The 19,892-nt window shown below is 46.1% G+C and overlaps 1 protein-coding gene across 1 annotated transcript in view; it reads right to left on the bottom strand.

Moving 5' to 3' along the window:
• Positions 1 to 19,892, bottom strand: part of SEC63 (SEC63 homolog, protein translocation regulator) — a 1,285,673-nt gene that overhangs the window by 722,710 nt on the left and 543,071 nt on the right. The gene's annotated exons all lie outside the window — the stretch shown is intronic.

Raw genomic sequence — 19,892 nt, 5'->3', positions numbered from 1 at the left:
GGAGCTTACAGAAGTAAAAAACAAAAGTTTATCCTCCTTGAATCCGAGGAAGATGCTTTTATGCTGACATTCAAAAACTATCCTGCATCTAGTAGTTATTATGAATCTCATACGTTGTGAATGTCTGTACAAAGGTCCTATAGAAACCTTGCAAAATTCAAAGTAATGATCATCAAAAGCAAAAAGGGAATGCTTTTACTGTATTTATGGAGTCCCGAGTCTTCATCCAAAAGGTGCAAATTTACATATGAACAGCACAAGAAAATGATTGCATGATCAACATTTCAATTCTTTAGTGGACATCTAACCGAATATATTTCGGCTAAAAGCAACATAGCGGTCTGGATTTCATGATTTCATTTGAGGGATAGTTCTCAGCACTGAGAACTGCAAAGATCCTTTAAGATCTTTCTTCGAAAGTGGTACTCCATCTACAAACAAATATTTACAGTTAAGGAACTGTGGCAACGTCACCATGGATGAGGCGATTTGAGAGTACCAGGGGAACTAGGGCCAGAGGAAGTGTCCGAAAGAGTAAGGAAAGAACAGAACACCCAGAACAAATACTTTAAAGTTCCAAGACTTTCATTCTCCAACACAAGGAGGTTACACACCCTATGCAATAACAAAATAGAAACAAACTAGGAAAGAAGGTAAACTGCAAACTTAAAAAGGTTCCCTCCTCTCCCTTCCCATGTGTCTGCCAAAAGCTTTACCCAAATAGTAAAAATCACACAAGGACTGGACGGAAAGATATGGCCGGAGAGGTGTTTTCTAACAAGTGAGTTTTTCTATCACTAAACAAAGTGTTGAGATACGGGTTTCGGTACGATTTTCAAATTTGTGATACACCTTCCTGACCTGTGTCAACACCAGAACTTTTTTGCTTGGACTCGCCTAGTCTTTTAATCTTCCTTTTAGGTCTCTCTATATTGTATTATTGGAGTTATAGTTTCCTATAACTTTTGGGCTTAGTCTGGGTTGCCCCTTTGGGCTTCCCTGTTAATTTCGCTTTACTGTTCCCAAGGGGTAAAGATGGAATGTCATACCCTTTACATTTTATATAGCGAGCCAGCACACCCCACCTTATGTGGAGCACTGGTAGATACAATGTATGCCCTTGCTTACTTACCTCTAGCATCTTTGTTACAATTGCAAGTTTACTTTAATGGCTGGTGGCAGTGGTTTTACCTTAGTGACGTTTTGTCTCATTACTTGCAGGCTGTTAAAATCAGTCTCGGTAATTCACAGAAGGACCACCATTATGCTTGAATGGTGGGTGCCTTCTTTTTGGCAATTTGTAAGTATCCTTGTTGTTTGAGGTCTTCCCACTGCAATTCTACGCCGGAACAACCTCAGTGGAAATGTGGTCTTTGGCAGGAATCCTTTGTATTCCCCGCCTAGGCTCCAGAGTGTCTGAGAAGGCAGGAAGCGAGGGAGGAGTCCAAAACACTGCACTGCAGACCTTTGTTGTTCACCTTGCCTGAAAGAAACCAAGTCCCAATGGGGGGCAGGCTGTCCTGATTGGACAGACAGATTGCCCCTTTCTGTAAACTGCAGGGAGAGACTGCAGAAGTCATGCTGTAGTTCCTGATAAATACTCGGGAACCTGGAAGCTGCTGACAAGTCTACCACTGGAGCTGAAACTGGAGAGGAAGAGATGTCAATAGCTATTTCCAGCGACCGAAGAGCCTGCTGTGTACCTGGAGCTTGATGCAACCCTTCCTTCCAATCAACCTGCTGGTCCCGAATGCGAGGTCTCCTACCCGGAGGCTGGTGAGATCCACTAGTCTCAAGAAGGCCCGCATTTCAAACCATCCAATGACATACTTCGGCCAAGCTGGGCTGCAAACCACCAATACCCTGTGACCTCGAGCGTGAGTGCGTTGCATGGTTTTATGAAGTCCGAATCCATCCGAAACTAAGGGGGACTCCTGCTGGATAAGCAGGGACATGATTCGAATCCCTGAAGCCCCCTCACCAGAATGCAGGACCGAGAGGGTGACGAGAAACAGACAGTCGATATTTGTTCTTCATCTGGCTGCAGTAAAAAGGGGCAAAATCTACATAGTGGTGAGAATCTGTGAAGACACCTTTGCTGGAAGCCTCCACTGATGACTGCTGCTGCAAGTTCCCATCCAGTGTCCAGTTCCTTCATTCCCAGGCCAAGAATCCAGGGATTGGGTTCTGTGCTGCTGCAGCCTGAAGGCATCCAGTCCAAAGCTCTTCTTTTCTCCTAAGATACTGTGTTGGCTTGCGGAATACTTACCTTAATGTTGTGTGAATCCTGTGAGGCTGAGAGGGTGATTCATGTGGTTGGGAGTTTGCCCATACCACATGCCCAGGCCTAATGCTGGAACACATAGGGAAGGTGTTAGGCAAGATTGTATGCAGCACCCTGTGGGAGGCTGCACCAGCCTTGACCTCTTGGCAATGGTTAACCCAACCTCTGGTTTAAGCATGTACTACACAAGTTGGTAGAGTGACTGAGCAGCCAGGCTTATCTCAAGAGGGGCCAATGTGAGCTGTAGGGTTATATCACAGATTCATAGTGACAAGAATTCAAATAAACTCTAATACTCAATGCTTCTTGATTAAACAATTATTAATTTAACAGTCAGTTGAATAAGTCTTAGAAGGGGGCAATATATGTGCAACACAAAAATATACTTCAAAATACACACTCCATTTCTTTAAATCAGTAAATACCCATTCGGGGTGGCAAACATATTCTTCCTACACCCTGGGGTGACTTAAAGAACTAGGACACTGTGGACATTAATATATCACTGGTACATTTAGAGCAATACTGAGATTAGTGTCAAAAGAATAAGTTGAGGAATAAAACAGTGGTTAATAAATATTCATAAGCAGCCAAGTACTTGTTGAAACCTCCAATGAAAAGTAAATTAACCCTTCCCTGGGGGGGAAGGGTTAAGCACAAAGTCAGAGGTCAGAAGAGCCTTTCAGGGTGCCAGGACAGCCAATGTTAGTTGAGCAAAAGTCTAGGTGAGCTGAAGCACTTCTTGCAGGTAGGTAAAAAGTCATGTAATAATTATTTTAACAGGGTTGGTTTATTATGCGATTTCAAAACAGAGGCACTGCATGACTGACAGGGTCCACTTCCCTTGAAGTACTGATTGTATTCTAAAAGTATATCTAACATGGTCATATTCCCCCAAGAATAGTATATCACTATCCTGAATGTATAGCCTTAGGTTGGACTCACCTTGACTTGCTGCCTGCTCCTATGATATAATAGTTTATTTATATAGCGCCTATGCACAATGTGTTTCAAAGCCCTTAGTAAATAAGGTTATACCTTTGCAAAGCAAGGTACTGAGTTGGTTTGTATGATTGTCTTTATATGAGGTTATAGTACTTACTTACCCAAGAATAATCTTGGTCTACTTGTATTTAAATAAACCCTTTATTTTTACAATACAAAGTGTTTCTTTGGACCATATGTATGCTACAATTTCTTTGTACCAAGTGTAAGGAAGGGTCTTTTCCGATCTATATTCCAGTCCACATGTGCACACTACACTCACACAGAGGCTGACCATGTGCTGGACCGCCCCGGGGCGACCCATACATGTGCAACTCATAAGGTAAACCAAATTACAACTCCATTTTGCATTAGGCCTAGAAAGGCCCATAGAAACACCAAGCTGCAGGCTGGCGCCTCTCCCCATCAGCGACTGCGCACGGCCAGCAGGCCAACCCCCCTCCACTTCCCCTCTGTAGTCTCTGTGACTGTCCTGTTCTCACGGAAGGATGGGCGCGAAAAGCTACAAACTAAACACTGTCTTTCGCCCTCCTCCTTACATCACTGCCCTGCGAATGACGAGGCCAGAGCCTGGTCCTGGAAAAAAAACATCCATCTCCACAAACCTGCCTCTGTACTTGCAGACCCTACACAGAAGGCATACGACCCACAAAACCCCTAACGCTGCACCTTTTATTGATGTAGCAGATGCGTGCCCCGCGACTGTGTGCCACTCAGATTCACCCCCTATTACTAATCCTGCGTGTGACCATATATTCTCCCATGTACTAATACACGATAAAGCAGCCTTCAGGAGATCTAAGTGAATGTTTGATAAATGTATTAACTGACTGATTGTAGTAGACACGATATTTGGGCCCACATGCCCTTGCCTCACGGTTCAGGTCAACTGTTTAAACATAATATATGCCCATGTAAGATGTTAGAAGAATTATATGTCACGATGTAAATTAGATGGCCCAAAAGGCAGATGTAAACCAGAACGTTTTTACTGCAAAATGAACCTTGTTGGACCCATGTTATATATATATATATAGGATACATTACTCACCGTAATCGTATTTCTGATGCTTGTATCTGCTTAGATTCACATGCTGTGCATAGGCCGACATCTAGTGGAAGCTGCGGAGTATTACAGTTTGTTTTTCGAAAGTCGAAAATGGGCGTCGACACAGGCGTGTCAGTAATACTATCCCTAGTGTGACGTCCACTGTACCCAAGATCCCTCACGCGTGTAGGATCCTCAGATTGTATTTTTTCTGACATGAGGAAGCATGAGGAGTAGCGTGAGTACAGATAATCCAAGCAGATAGACAGAAAGGTAAGACTACAAGCAATCATGCGCCTTCTCTCGGAGGGGAGGAAGGGTGGGTCGCATGTGAATCTAAGCAGATACAAGCATCAGAAATACGATTACGGTGAGTAATGTATCCCTTCTGAGGCTTGTGGAATCTGCTTAGATCACATGCTGTGCATAGATTAGCGAGCAGTACCAGAAGAAGGAGGTGGGATGTGAGAAGGGTCATGAGCAAACAGGTGTCTTAGAACCGCTTGTCCCACTTGTGTATCTGTCTTGGAATGAGTGTCAATGCAGTAATGCTGAGTAAAAGTGTGAATAGAGCTCCAAGTAGCCGCTTTGCAAATGGTGTCGAGGGGAACATTTGCAATGAAAGCCAGAGTGGCACCAATGCCTCTAGTAGAGTGGGCCCTTGGCGTAAAAGGCAGAGTCTTTTCAGAAAGAGAGTAACACAGCTGTATACAGTTGATAATCCACTTCGAGATAGCGCCCTTAGAGACGCGATCCCCCTCTCTGCCTGTAGCTACGGAGACAAACAGTTGATCTGTTTTCCTTAGCGGTCTGGTTTTATTTACATAGTATAGGACCGCCCTACGCACATCTAGGGTGTGTAGTTTCACCTCAGCCGAGCTTTGCGGGTTTTGGAAGAAAGCCGGAAGCTCGATGGACTGGTTTACATGGAACTTGGATATGAATTTAGGTGAGAACCTAGGGTGTGTGCGTAAAACCAGTTTGTCCTTGTGGATAGTAAAGAAAGGATCCTGCACTGACAGAGCCTGAATTTCACTGACCCTTCTTATGGAGGTAATGGCTACTAAGAAGGCCGTTTTATAAGTCAGGTGTTTGAGACTTCTTTTATGCATGGGTTCGAATGGGGGTCCCATGAGCTTAGCTAGCACCACGTTGAGGTCCCATCCTGGCGGTGGGTTCGAAATAGGAGGGTGAAGTCTCTTTACTCCTTCCATGAAGGCTTTAACCACTGGTACTTTCCACCACGAGACCTTGTTTCGGGATGTGGTGTAAGCCGAGAGGGCTGCCAGGTGTACTTTCAGCGAGTTAAAAACCAACCCTGCATCCAGCAGGTGGAGCATGTATGTCACAACGTTGGAAGGAGTGCAATCAACCGGGTTGATTTGTTTATTCTGGCACCAGATAACGAATCTTTTCCACTTATCAAAGTAACAGTGCCTTGTATTTGGTTTCCTGGACTCCTTTAGAATGTCCATACACCTCTGTGGTAATTTGAGATGTCCAAACTCTATGACTTCAGGAGCCATGCTGCTAGGTTCATAGAGTTGGGTTCCTGATGCACTGTTTGACCCTGTTGCTGGGACAGTAGGTTGTACCAGGCTGGGAGTCTGATGGGCTCGCACACCGCCATCCTGCGTAGGTGTGGAAACCATGGTTGTCTCGCCCACATGGGAGCAACTAGGATGAGCGTCATCGATTCCTTGTTCATCTTGTACACCACCTTCCTGATGAGAGGAGTTGGTGGAAAAGCATACGCAAACATCCCTGACCAGTTCATCCACAGGGCATTCCCTTGGGAGTCCGGCTGGGGGAACCTGGATGCAAATCCTGGGCATTGTTTGTTTTCGCTTGTGGCGAATAGGTCTATAGTGGGGAAACCCCACTGAGAGAAGAGATCTTCTACTACGTCTCTGTGAAGGACCCATTCGTGTTCTTCTGGGAGGGAGTCTCTGCTTAGAGCATCCGCTAGGGAATTGAGCTCCCCTGGAACATGTTGCGATGACAGGAAGATGTTCCGTCTGAGTGCCCATATCCATATTTTCTGGGCCAGCTTGGACAGATTTGGCGAACGAGTCCCCCCTTGCTTGTTCAGATAGAACATGGCTGTCGTGCTGTCCGTCCTGATCTGCACCGACAAGTTCAGTAGATGGGGCTCGAACGCCTTTAGCGCTCGGAATACTGCCAGAAGCTCTAGCAGATTGATGTGGTTCTTGGCTACTGAGTGAGACCAGAGACCCTGAGCTGTGTGGTGGAGAAGGTGAGCTCCCCACCCAGTTAGGCATGCATCTGTAGTCACCACGGCTTGTACTTCGGGATCGTAAAAGGGTTTCCCCTTTGCGAGATTCTCTCTTGTCCACCAGTGTAGGCTCTGTACGAGTGTTGGCGAAACGACCACTAGATCGTCCCACTGACCACTTGCCTGAGACCACTGTTTCGCCAACCATTCCTGCATGGGACGCATGCGCAGACGCGCGTGGGGGACCAGGTAAATGCATGACGCCATCATGCCCAGTAACCGCATAGCTTTGCGTACTGTTATCTGTTGACCTGACTGATAAGGCGGAATTTGCAGAAGTATATTGCGAATTCTCTCTTCCGAAGGGAAGGTCAATCCTTTCTGAGTATCTAGGATAGCTCCTAGAAACTGTTTTGAGGTGCTTGGCACCAGACTTGACTTTTTCTCGTTGATAGAGAAGCCTAATTCGTGGAGGAGGTCGATAGTCCTCTGAATGTTTGACCTGCAAATTCCTGGGGTTTCCCCCGTTATGAGCCAGTCGTCCAGATAAGGGTACACCGGGATTGCCTCCCTGCGTAGGTGTGCAGCCGCCACCGCCAGTACCTTGGTGAATACCCTTGGTGCTGAAGCTATCCCGAAGGGCAGTACCTTGAATTGGTAGTGGCGACTGTCCACCTTGAAGCGCAAGTACTTTTTGTGCGCTGGGAGCATGGAAATATGAAAATAAGCATCTTTCATATCCAAGGTTGCCATGTAATCCCCCTTTTTTAGGAGGGGGATTACCTCTTGTAGCGTGGTCATACGGAATTTTTGGGGCTTGACATACTTGTTGGCAGGCCGTAGGTCCAATACTGGGCGCATTGTCAAATCTTTTTTTGGCACAAGGAAGTAAGTTGAATAGATACCCTTGTTTACCTGGTGTCCTGGGACGAGTTCTATCGCGTCCTTTTCTAGCAGAATGGCGATCTCCTCGAGAAGGATCCTTTGATGATCTAGGGAGTGCACTCTTTGTCGTGGAGGATGGTTCCGGGGACGCTGCAGTAGTTCTATACAATATCCTGCGGATACTGTTGACAGCACCCATCTGTCTGAGGTGATCCCTTCCCAAGCTTGGGTGAAGGTGGAAATGCGTCCCCCCTACCGGGGTTGCGTGACAAGGGACCCTGAACTGAGCGTCACTGTTTTGGTGGAGGCGTGCCACCTCCCTTGTTGGGGCTGCCTCTGCCTCTTCCACGACCTCTCTTGTTACCCCTGCCGTAACTCTGGGTAGACTGCTGGTTGTTATTCCATTGTGTACCCTGTCCCTGGGCATAGTTGCCTCTTTGTGAATTTTGGCCGCGTGGGCGACGAAAATTACTGTTCCCCCTCTGGTTAGGGGGTTTGTTGGTAAGCTGGCCAAGGGATTTGAGAGTCTCATATTCATCTTTGGCATTTTTAAGTGCGTCTTCGACCGCTTTCCCAAACAATAGGTCGGGTTCCACTGGCTTGTCTATTAAAGAAGCCTGGGTTTCTGTCTTGAATCCCGACTGCCGTAACCACGCATGTCTCTTGATAACAGTACCTTCTGCTATCAATCTCCCTGCGTTGTCAGCGGCGTCGAAAGTTGCTTTTAAAATGCAACCAGACACGGCTCTCCCCTCTGCCGAGATCCGAGCCAGCTGGCCCTTTAACGGTTCTGGAGCAGAGGCAATGAGCGCCGCGACTTCTTCCCATTGATGGCAATTGTAACTAGCCAACAGGGTGGTGGAGTTCGCAATCCTTGCTTGGTAGGCGGACGTTGAGGCTACCTTCCTGCCAAACCCGTAAAGTTTTTTGCTCTCCTTGTCGGGAGGAGCTTCTGATGAAGATAAGGGCGTGCCAGCCCTTTTTCTAGTGTTGGTAACCACTAGGGAATCTGGTTTAAGATGTCCCCTTATATACAGAGGGTCAGACTGGGCTGCCCGGAAAATCTTCTCAATTCTGGGGTTGACAGCTCTGGTGAGGTTAGGATTCACCAGGGAAGGATCTATTCTTCGTTGGATGGATTTGAGGATAGGGATGGTCTGTGCGACCGGTCTTCTCTCTCCTACAAACTCCTCCGCGAAGTCCCTTTCCTCCTGTACCCCGTGGGTGTCGATGTGGAAGTGTTCCGCTGCTCGAGCGAGAACCTCGTTAAGGAGGGGCTGGTTATCAACTGGAGAGTCGGTAACTGGGGCTTCGCTTTGTACTGGGGAATCTACTCTGTAAATTTCCTGCTCATCTTCTCCCTCCTCCAGGTCCTCATCCTCTGCATAGTAATCTGTCCCGGTTTGTTCTTCCATAATTTCAAACTCCTGGTCCTCTTCAGGGAAAACTTGTCCCTGGTAACTGGGGAGTGGAGTAGAATATGGAGTGGAGTAAGGCTGAACCTCGAAGGGTTCAGGTCTTTCGAACCGGGGCTTTTTACTTAGCGGGATAGGATCGGAGGAGCCTGAGGGTGTGGCCCCTTGAGGGTTATATGAAAGAAAGTGGTCTGGGTTCTTATCATAAAAATCAGCCAAGGAAGACATCCTAGACATAACCCTGTCTATGTCTTCACTGGACCATTCCCTGGAACAGGGTATTACTTTAGTAGGTGATGATTTATGGGATTTTTGAAGGGTAGACTTGTGTTTGCTTGTCTGCCTAGGGTGAGAGGATGGCTTTACAGGGGTGGAAGGCTGTGCTTTCCGCTGTTTCCCCCCCTCCCCGTGCGTGGAAAAATGTTTTCCCTGTCCCTTGGAGGCCCCAGAGACTTTCGACGCCTGGCGCCGAGGGTCTGGAGAGGTATCTGTGTGCTTCGGGCGTGGGGCCTCACTGGTGTTAACCGCGGTCTCGGTATCTTGGAGCGCGGCTTGGGGGTGGAAGTCGTCTTCGTCTCCCGACGATCGAACTTCCGTTAATGTGTGTAGCGAGGCACTCTTGGCAAGAGTGGATGATTGCCTTGCGTCGTGAGGTGATCTCGATCGAGAGCGCCCAGAGGACACCGAGTCGGACCGTTCTTTTTGTGCCTCCTTCCGGGAAGTCGACGTCGTCGAAGTCCGGTTGGTCTTAGTGTGTTTAGTGTGTGTTAGGTGTGTAGCGCTTGCGTCGCCGGGGGTCTTCCCCATAGCCGCCCTGCCGGACGACCTTCCGAGGTCGGGGCCCTCCGCTCGCCGGCTGTCTTTCGACGCCGTAATGCCCTCGCCGTCCGAAAGTACGGCGTCGCTGCCATCGCTGAAGGCGCCCTCCGCTGCCATGGCCTCCTGCCTGGCGTGGTGGGCCCAACGCTTTGTCGAACGGTCCTTAAGTGTCTTAGGTTTAAACCTACTACACGCTCTGCAGTTCGCTTCGGGGTGATCCCTCGGCAAGCAGAGATTGCACGTGGCGTGCCTGTCGACCCAAGGGTATTTGCGATTGCACTTGGGGCAGAATTGAAAAGGGGTACCCTCCATACGCACCTTAAGGCAGCGGGCTGGTAAGTGTAGGAATATATAAATGTAACTATATATCAAGAGTGAAGAGTATGTACCACCCCCCACTCTCCCTACTTGTAAGGGCCGAGGCCAGCGGCCTTACGAGGCCCAGATCCGTCGTGCAGCAGTCGACGGTCGATGACTTCTCCAGCCGTCGTCGAGGTTGAGAAGGGAATGAATAAGAATTATAATAACAGCAAAAGTAAGGCTAAGGCCAGGGAACACAGACAGACAGACAGACAGACAGACAGACAGACAGACACACACACACACACACACACACACACACACCCCCCCCCCCCCCCCCCCCTAACCAAACCCCTCACATATCCATGCAGAAGAGGCCCAAGCGAAACACACTTCGACTCCATTCTGTGTACTTCTAACCCCATTATGTGGACGAGGCCACACTCTGGCAACTGCATGGCCTCCTCTCCCCACAGCAGCACCGCGAGCACGGATGGCCCCCACCTTTTTTCTTATGGGTGAGCATCATGTGCTTCTGCTAAGCTCGGCACTTGCGGCACTAATGAAGCAAAAGCCAGCCAGCTGTAATAAACAAAAGCTACCAGTAGGTGGTTTTTCCTTCATTATTGCCGGAGAGCAGAGACTGCAGGCAGGAAGGCTGCATGCGGGTAAGTACTTATTTTTCTTTAATCACTGCATTTATAAATACAACCGGGTTGTATTTATGATTGCCATGGTTTTCTTTTTAAGTTTCCTGTGCTTCCTCGGGCTGGAGGAGCCCAGGAGACTAAAAGGTTGAAGCCACCGCAATCATACATACAACGTTGTTGTATTTATAAATGCTGTGGTTTTCTTTCCAAGTTTCCAGAGCTCCTCCAAGCCCGGGGAGCCCGGGAACCTTGGAAAGAAAACCACAGCATTTATAAATACAAGGTTGCATTTATGATTGCAGTAGCTTCAACTTTTTAGTCTCCTGGGCCCCCCCGTTGTATTTATGATTTCTGTTTTCTAACCACCATGTAAACGCTTTGAACCTCGTTTGCTCAAACGTTTACATAGGAACTTTCTTTAAAAAGATGTTTAATCTAGGTTTTTGATTATTGCCCATCTTTTAAGCCAATAATATTTTTGAGCCACTATTCCTTTAAATCTTCCTGAACTGTCAACCCCAGAAATTTGATTTTACTGATGGATCATGTTCCTTATACCTCTGAGTGGGAACCTTTTCCCCACACTCACAATATTTTACACTTTTTTTGGGTGTCACTTTTAAGATTCTCCATAGTGTCTTTTAAAAGTTATCCTCTTTGCCCACTGTTGCTGGGTTGTCCTAGGGGCCCCTCTTTTAATTTTCGCTGGCTAACCGTGTGAGAACTACAGTTCTCAAGGATAGAAAGGCTCTTTTGATCAATTTTACATTTTATTTGGTGAGACCAGCACACCCCACCTTATGTGGAGTGCTGGGGAGATACTGAGTATCCCTATTCTCATTTTAAATAGAACACTTATGTTACAAGGACAAACTTACCTTTAATGGCTGGTGGCAGTGATACCTTTCATTAAATTGGTGCACTTTTACCACGGACTGTGTGCACAGCCCCGGTAAAGGCACCCATGGGTGCTCATTTTTCCAAAATGGCCCGTCTTGTTCTTTCACTATTTTACTGTTCCGTGTTCCTTCCCCTGACATCCAGGGCGGGAAATTCCTTTGTGTGATTTTTATCTTCGGCGGGAGTCCTGTGGACTCCCCCGCCCAGGCTCCAGAGTGTCTGTGCAGGCAGGAAACAAAGGAGGAGTCCAAAACTCTGCAGCCCTTTGTCTTCCTGTCTGAGTGCGAGATTCCAGTTCAAACTGGAATGCAGGCTGTCCTGAAAGGATTGGCAATCCCCCCAAGTTTGAAAGTTGCAAGGCTGTTTGAATGGCTGGATTCCTGTATAAAAGTCAGAACCTAGAAGCTGAAGAGGTAGTCTACCACTGGAACCAAAACCGAAGAAGATGAATTTGCGGCTGAAACCATTTCCAGCAACCGGAGAGCCTGCTGTGAACCCGGAGCCTGCTGTAGCCCTTCCTTCCAATCGACCCGGGGACTCCGAAAACGACGACACACAGCCTGGTGACACCCAGTAGACTCTAGAGGACCATTTTGAGCCAGCCCACGCCGTGCTGCGACCTTGCAGGGCTGCAATACCCCGAAGCCCTGGGACCTCAAGCCATTGTGTGGTGCACGGTCTTCAGAATTCTGAATCTCGCTGAAACTTTGTGGGCATCCTTCTCTAGAGTCACGATTCCAGTCCGAAAAATCCCCTCACCAGAGTTCTGGACCTTTCTAACGACAAGAATCCAACCAGCAATATTCCGTCTTCTTATGTGCTCCTAAAAAATGCGCTAGATCTACAAAATTGCATCCAGCCATGAGGAAAACCTTGCCTAGCGAGCCTTCCCCATGATCCTTGCTGCACAAGTCCATCCAGTGTCCTGTCTTCCTCCTTTATTAAGGAATTCAACGACCAGGTTTTTGGCTGCAGATACAAGTCCCCCTGCTGCAAAATCTTTCTGTGCTGAGATACTGTGCTGGCTTGGGTATTTTACCTACCTTAAGCCTTTGCGATTTCTGTCTAGCTTTGGAGCGTTTTCTGTGACTGGGAGGCCACTCATCCAGTTCACCCAGGCCCCTGCGGAATCCTCCTAGGGTCTCTTCTCTGTAGCCCCTGGACCCTCAACTAACAAGTAAAGTACTTACTTGTTCTAACAGTCTTCCTTAGGAACGCTGACTTTTGCTACTTAAGAACCTATCCTGACCTGCCTGTTGGATACTAGACCCTAGTGACCCCCTCCCCCCCCTTCTGCCACTGAGAGCCATCATGCTCCAAGAATAAGGTAAAGACTTCTAAGGATTGGCCTTTTTGCCTAGAAAGGAGAATAAGTGTTTAAAAGTTACTTGCATGCAAAAGAAGTTGGTTGGTAACTAACCCTGAGAGTGCACAGTTACAAAAGTTCTTACTTACCTAGAATGTGTGTTGCACTATTCTGAAAAGTATATATAAGTTTACTTTACTCACCTGTGAATTGGTTGTGCCTCTTTCCCAAAATAAATGCTGCCCGTTTCACTTTATTATTCCCGTTAGGATAAATGTATGAGTGACTTGCTGTTAGCCTGTCCAGAATAAGTCTGCATTGGATTTTACCTACCTAGAATAACTGAGTCATTCATAACGTGCAACACTGGGTTTTGCTTTCCCTGATCTGTTTTAGACACAAAAAGAGTCTTAGGTTTACACCTGCCTTTAAGTAGCTTATAGCTCCTGTAAAAAGTGCACGTTTTACTTAACTTCAGTATAACTGTCATCCCAAAATAAGTTATAGCTTACCTTAGTTTGTGAACTGAAAAGCAACTGTAATTGAATATTACACCCCAAGATCCAACTCCCCTAGAATAATTGTTATCCTGAATCAGAGTTATAGCTGTATACTGTTTCTAGAACCTGCGTTTCAATAGATCAGAAAAGTATATTGTTCAGTCTATATGACTAGGATTTCTTGCTAGTGACACAGTACAACTGATAGGGTCCACTACCCTGGTATTAATGAAAGAAATCTAAAAGTACCTATTGGTTTTGACTTCCCTAGAACTCCTGTTAGGTGTTCCAAATTAGGTTATATGCTTTGGTCTGTGCACCTTCAAGAATAGTGTTGCGTTTTTATAATTGTGGTTATATATAAAGTAATAGTACTTATTTCCCCCAAGATTTATCTGGGCCTACTTCTATTTAAATAAGCCATTTATTTTTACAATACATAGTGTGTTTCTTTGGACCATTTGTATTACAATTTCATTTGTACTGATTGTACAGCCCTCCCTCCTAAAATAAGCCTGGCTGCACGGTCTACGCTACCATGAACTCGGGTGGTACAGCATTGTACTAAGAGCCGAGTCTTGTACTGTCTCAGTTGAATGGTTTTACTAAGACCTTACTTGGACATCAGAAAAACTGTCCAAACACTTTGCATGCGCTGAGATAAATGTGGATTGCATTACATTGATTATTGATATACTGTGTCCAAAGGAAACCACCCAGTAGGTTTGGTTTAGCCAGAGTAAAGTGTACTTATTGTATTTAACACAAGAACCAACACCACGGCCTGATTTAGGCCTGAGGACTACTCTTATATTGCAATGAAAAGATTGTTTACAATGTGTAAAGAGAAGTGCCTCAATTGTAAAGGAAGTAAGCTTGATTTAATACAAAGGTTGTGGGACCATAATAATGGCTCCATTGAACCTATGTCCACTTCTAACAATATTGCTGAGAGTGAGGATGATGAGGGTTCAGACAGCTGTCCAAACTCCTCGGAGGAGGAATATGAGGGTTCTGATGTGGAGGATGTTAGGGTATCCGGTCATTGCATCGGCAGCCAAACCATCTAAAAAAAAGCATCCAATGCATTTTTTTTAGATGGTAAAAGATTTAGTTTAATAAAAATGGGTTTTAAAAGGTTTACAAAAAGTGGGGTTGGGGGACCCCCCCACCCAAAAAATAATAATGCATTAGATGCTTTTTTGTTTAGATGGTATGGCATTAGATGCTTTGGCCGTCGATGGAATGACTATAAACCGGATGTTAGTTCAACCCCTCTCCTTCTCCCGTCTCTACCTTACCTCATAACATGACTTCTGAAATATCTCTGGAACTTTATAAAAGGCAACTCCTGTGGAAACATAACTTGAAGATATGGGAAAGTGAGAAAATGTATAACCTTACTTTTAGCTAATCCTTAGACGCCATTCTCTTCCCTGCCTGTTATTATACTAGCATATTGATTTTAGCCTATTAGCATTTTTAGCATTCTGTGTTATTATTTGATCGATTTAAGTATTTTTACTGTTCATGATCTTACTTCATCTAGATTCAAAATTTATATTGTAATGAAATATTAGCCGTTGCACATTAATTAATTGCATATTCATTGTATCAACTGACTGCTTCTGGCCACTTGCCTTGAAAAATCATTTTAAAGTGACTGCTTGAGTTAAAGGGATAGTCCAGTAAAACATTTTATTTAAAAAATAGATAGGCAATATAAAAAAAATACTAGCACTATTTTTTTTTAAACTTCCTATGTAAAATTTTGAGCTATTCAAGCTCAAAATTCGCAAAAGCAAGCACATGGGCGCATCCATTTTGTGAAATGGATGCCAGCCTGTGCTGGCTTTTGCGGCACTAATGAAGGAAAAGCCAGCCAGCTGTAGTAAACAAAAGCTACCGCTGGGTGGCTTTTCCTTCATTGGTGCCGGGACTCGGAGGACGCGGACCGGAGACCAGAGCAGGAAAGCTGCAGCTGAATCTCGGTAAGTGCTATTTATTTAAAAAAAAAAAAATAAGCACTAGCTGGAGGAGCCCAGAAAACTTAGAAATAAAACTGCAGCTTTAAAAACGTATTTATGTTTGCGGTCGCTTTTGAAGCGACCGCAAACATGAATACAACGTTGTTTTTTAAAACGCTGCGGTTTTTCTTTCCGGGTTTCTCAGGCTCCTCCGGCTCGGAGGAGCCTGAGAAACTCGGAAAGAAAAACCGCAGCGTTTTCAAACACAACGCGTTGTGTTTCTGCCTGCTGTGGCTATCACTTTGGGTCACCGGTGCTCCCCCAGGGGAGCACCGGAGACCCAAAGTGAAAGCCAAGGCAGGCAGAAACACAACTCGGTTGTGTTTACATGCCGCGGTGTTTCTCCCTACAGCCGATTTCCCATTTGGGGCTCTCGGGCTCCCCACGGGGGGCCCGAAAGCCCCAAATGGGAAATGCTAAATGCTGCAGTGTTTCTGCCTAAATCTGATTTCCCATTTGGGGCTCTCGGGCTCCCCACGTGGGGCCCGAGAGCCCCATATGGGAAGGCAGACTTAGGCAGAAACACAACCGTAGACCGAATGTGATAGGCACAGCAGGCATAAACACAACGCGGTTGTGTTTGAAAACGCTGCGTTTTTTCTTTCCGAATTTCTCAGGCTCCTCCGAGCCGGAGGAGCCTGAGAAACTTGGAAAGAAAAACCGCAGCGTTTTCAAACACAACGTTGTATTTATGTTTGCGGTCGCTTCAAAAGCGACCGCAAACATAAATACAACGTTTTTAAAGCTGCAGTTTTATTTCTAAGTTTTCCGGGCTCCTCCAGCTAGTGCTTATTTTTTTTTTTTAAATAAATAGCACTTACCGAGATTCAGCTGCAGCTTTCCTGCTCTGGTCTCCGGTCCGCGTCCTCCGAGTCCCGGCACCAATGAAGGAAAGCCACCCAGCGGTAGCTTTTGTTTACTACAGCTGGCTGGCTTTTCCTTCATTAGTGCCGCAAAAGCAAAAGCCAGCACAGACGGGCATCCATTTCACAAAATGGATGCGCCCATGTGCTTGCTTTTGCGAATTTTGAGCTTGAATAGCTCAAAACTTTCCATAGGAAGTTTTTAAAAAAATAGTGCTAGTATTTTTTTTTATATTGCCTATCTATTTTTTAAAGACATTTTTTTACTGGACTATCCCTTTAAGTAGCATTGTCTGCTCCCCTGTTTGCAGCCAGTAATGCTGCATAGCGTACTAATACTACCAGTGGAGTTGTAGTCCACGTGCCTTTTTCATCTCCTTCAGACGCGTCAGGGACTAGCAAGTCTGCACAAGTCCGAGTGTGATGGGCCAGCTCGCTGCGGCAAGACGTGAAAAGGGCGCAAGTGCTCTTTTTCTCCCCTTGGCATAGCTAAAATGGATAATGACCGTATTGTGACACTTAATGTCCCTAAGCCTCATAAACAAGTCTTCAGTGACTCCTCGGCCCGCGCACACAAAGTCCTGGCAATTGGAAAGAGTCCACAACCCATTAAAATGGCATTGCTCAATACTAGATCGCTTGATATAACATACTCTCGAGGTTCGAGACTATATACTAGATCACGATATTGACATCATGGGTATCACGGAAATCAAGTGGACCCAAGCCTCCCTGGGATGCTCCCATGTTCCATGGCGATTTGGCTAATATAGTACTGAGTGATTTTAATAGATGGCTGGCCAACCAGATTGATTCTGAAGCTGTCCAACTCGCTCAATTGTTCAGTACGAATGAATTTGTCATGAGAAGTGGTAGTGACCGGACGGATAACTTAGGTAATACACTGGACTGGGTTACCAGTAAAAACGTACTACTAACTTCAGTTGCTACCCAACCTTGTGTCTGGTCCGACCACTAATTTGTTACCTTTGACTGTATGCTTCCTTGTCCGTAGGCTCAGAAAATAAGCCCCCATTGCAGGGTTTCCAGCTGAATTCAGAATAGGATCCGTTAAGAGGATTTGGAAACTTGTCTTCTCTCATTCATGACATCCACCTTGGTTTCCGACTCCTCCAGCCATCTGGTCTCAGAATTTGACAGATGTTTCTCTGATATGCTAGATCATATTGCCCCAATCATTACTAAATCCATCAGAAAGTTAATGACCAGAAATGGTACTCTGCCACCTTACAGGATCGAATTTTTTTTAAAAAGAAAGCAAAAAGCTTGGATGAAGGACCCATCTCCGACTAATAGGGACAAATGGAAAGCAATTGAGAGATTGTATCGAACGGAGATCCTCCTTGCTAAAAAAAAACTTCTTTGATAACCAAATTGCCCATGCAGAAAACAACTCTAAGGAACCTTTGAAAAACCGAATGTCTATGTCACATCAAATTACCCCTATTAATTTAGATTGTGAAAATATTCAGAAAGTGTTTGCAGGCAAAATAACCTTAGCACAAACCAAGATTAGCGTAAGCCTAGCTTTGATGGGATGGAACGTTCGGCTCCTGTTTCCATCGCTGAAGACACAGATCAATGTGTTTTCAGATTTTGAATTTAAAAGTATGACGGAGGAAGCATTTGCTAACATGACAAAAAAGGGCCCGAGAATTTCTCCCCTCCAAAATTACACTGAATCATAGAGAAGGAACAAGTTACTTAGCAGTAACTGTTGTTCTCCAGCATGGATCTGGCATGGATTCACATGCTCAGGAAAATTCCCCGTTTCAGTTTCCTTTCTGAACTGTCTTTCTACTAATAACCAATCACTGGTCTCTGGGTCATACTGCCCCCAGCCAATGACTGCCCTCTACCTAAGCCCCTTCCCTGGCAGCCATCTTCAGATTTGGTAGCACGTAAAGTGGCAGTAGGACCAAGAGAAGAGCCGGAGAGGGGTTGGAGGGAGGGTTCGCTGTAAATCCATGCCAGACCCATGCTGGAGAACAGTTACAGGTAAGTAACTTGTTCCTTCTCCAGCATGGGGTCTGGCATGGATTCACATGCTCATGAATACAAGAATATATAGCAGTACACACATGCAGAACCAAGGGAGGTGGCAAGGCTCAACATTAAGCATTTCAACAACTCAACATTAATCATCTCCTACCTCCTCACCAGGCTCACCTTCAAGCGAACAGGTTGCACAGCACTGCTTGGCCGAGTCTGGACTCCTCCCTGGAATTCCGGTCGACGCAGTAGAAATTCGTGAAAGTGTGCATCGACCTCCACATAGCTGCCCTGCAGATGTCCAGCAGGGGCACACCAGACAAGAACGCCGTAGTAGCAGCGGTCGCTCTGGTCGAATGGGCTCTCGGACGGCCGGGCAACGGTCGGTTTGCCAACTGGTGACAGTGCATGATGCCGCCGGAGAGCCACCTGGAAATGGAAACCTTGGAGAGGGCCTTCCCTTGGTTCACACGGCCAAAGTTCACAAACTTCAGCGCTCTAGCCACATCCAGTGAGTGCAAAGTCCTCTCAGCCGGTGACAGGAAGAAAACATGCAACACCAAGGGCTCGTTGAGCTGGAAGTCCGACGGCACCTTGGGCATGAAGGAGGGGTGCGTCCTCAGCACTACCCTTGTCTGGTGGAATGTCAGGTACGGCGGCTTACAAGAGAGGGCCTGGATCTCTCCCACTCGCCATGCGTAGGTGATGCCCACAACAAACGCCGTCTTCCACGAAAGGAATTTCGGCGGAGCCGAATGCAATTGCTCGAATGGAGGGCCCATGAGCCTGGTCAGCACCACATTGAGCTCCCACGCCGGGGCCGGAGCCTTCAACAGCAGGAACAAGAGGAACAGTCCTCACACCCACCACCAAAAGAAACTGGAAACACGTCAAAGAAAGTAACCTATTCGAACAGCTGGAATTAAAATCCTCAAGTACAGAATTGGAGCTAGTGGACCTAGACGGGAAAGCAGAGATACTGCACAAATGGATCTCGGATACAACAGACAAGATCGCACCAGAAAAACCTTTCACCCCATCAAAAAAAAGAGCAATGGCAAAATGGTTCACCCCACTATTAAACGACATGAAAAAGCAAAACAAAAAGATGGAATTGGAATGGGGGAAAGAATACAACCCAAAAAAAAAAAAAACACTGTACCAGAAACAAGTCCGCGCATACAAGAAGGAAATTCAAAAGGCAAAGAAGACATTACAATTACAGAATCAACAATGCCACCAACACACAAAAAAAATGTTTAGCATCATTAAAGAAATGTGAAACCCACCAGGCTGCGATAACACCCCAACCCCATCAGAAAAACTATGCAACGACCTGGCAAACCACTTAAAAAAAAAAAAATCAATGACATCCGACAAACCATTCAAAAGCGACCAAGCAACCACAACACACAATCCAACTAACTTAACACGGAACCACAGCACAAACTCCAAAGCTTTGCTGAAATATCAGCAGAGGCATTCACAATGCTGGTTAAACGAAGCAAGGAAGCGGGATCACCCATGGACCCCTGCCCCACAGACATCTACAAATCAATCCTCGTGCAAGGATCGCCAGCAGAACACTACAGAAACCTTCTAAACCTATCACCATCAACAGGGACTGTACCAAAGATCTTC

The sequence above is a fragment of the Ambystoma mexicanum genome, chromosome 4p, assembly GCF_040938575.1.
Source record: "Ambystoma mexicanum isolate Mex_15411 chromosome 4p, UKY_AmexF1_1, whole genome shotgun sequence".
Lineage (NCBI taxonomy): Eukaryota > Metazoa > Chordata > Amphibia > Caudata > Ambystomatidae > Ambystoma > Ambystoma mexicanum.
This window is presented reverse-complemented; position numbering and strand designations above follow the sequence as displayed.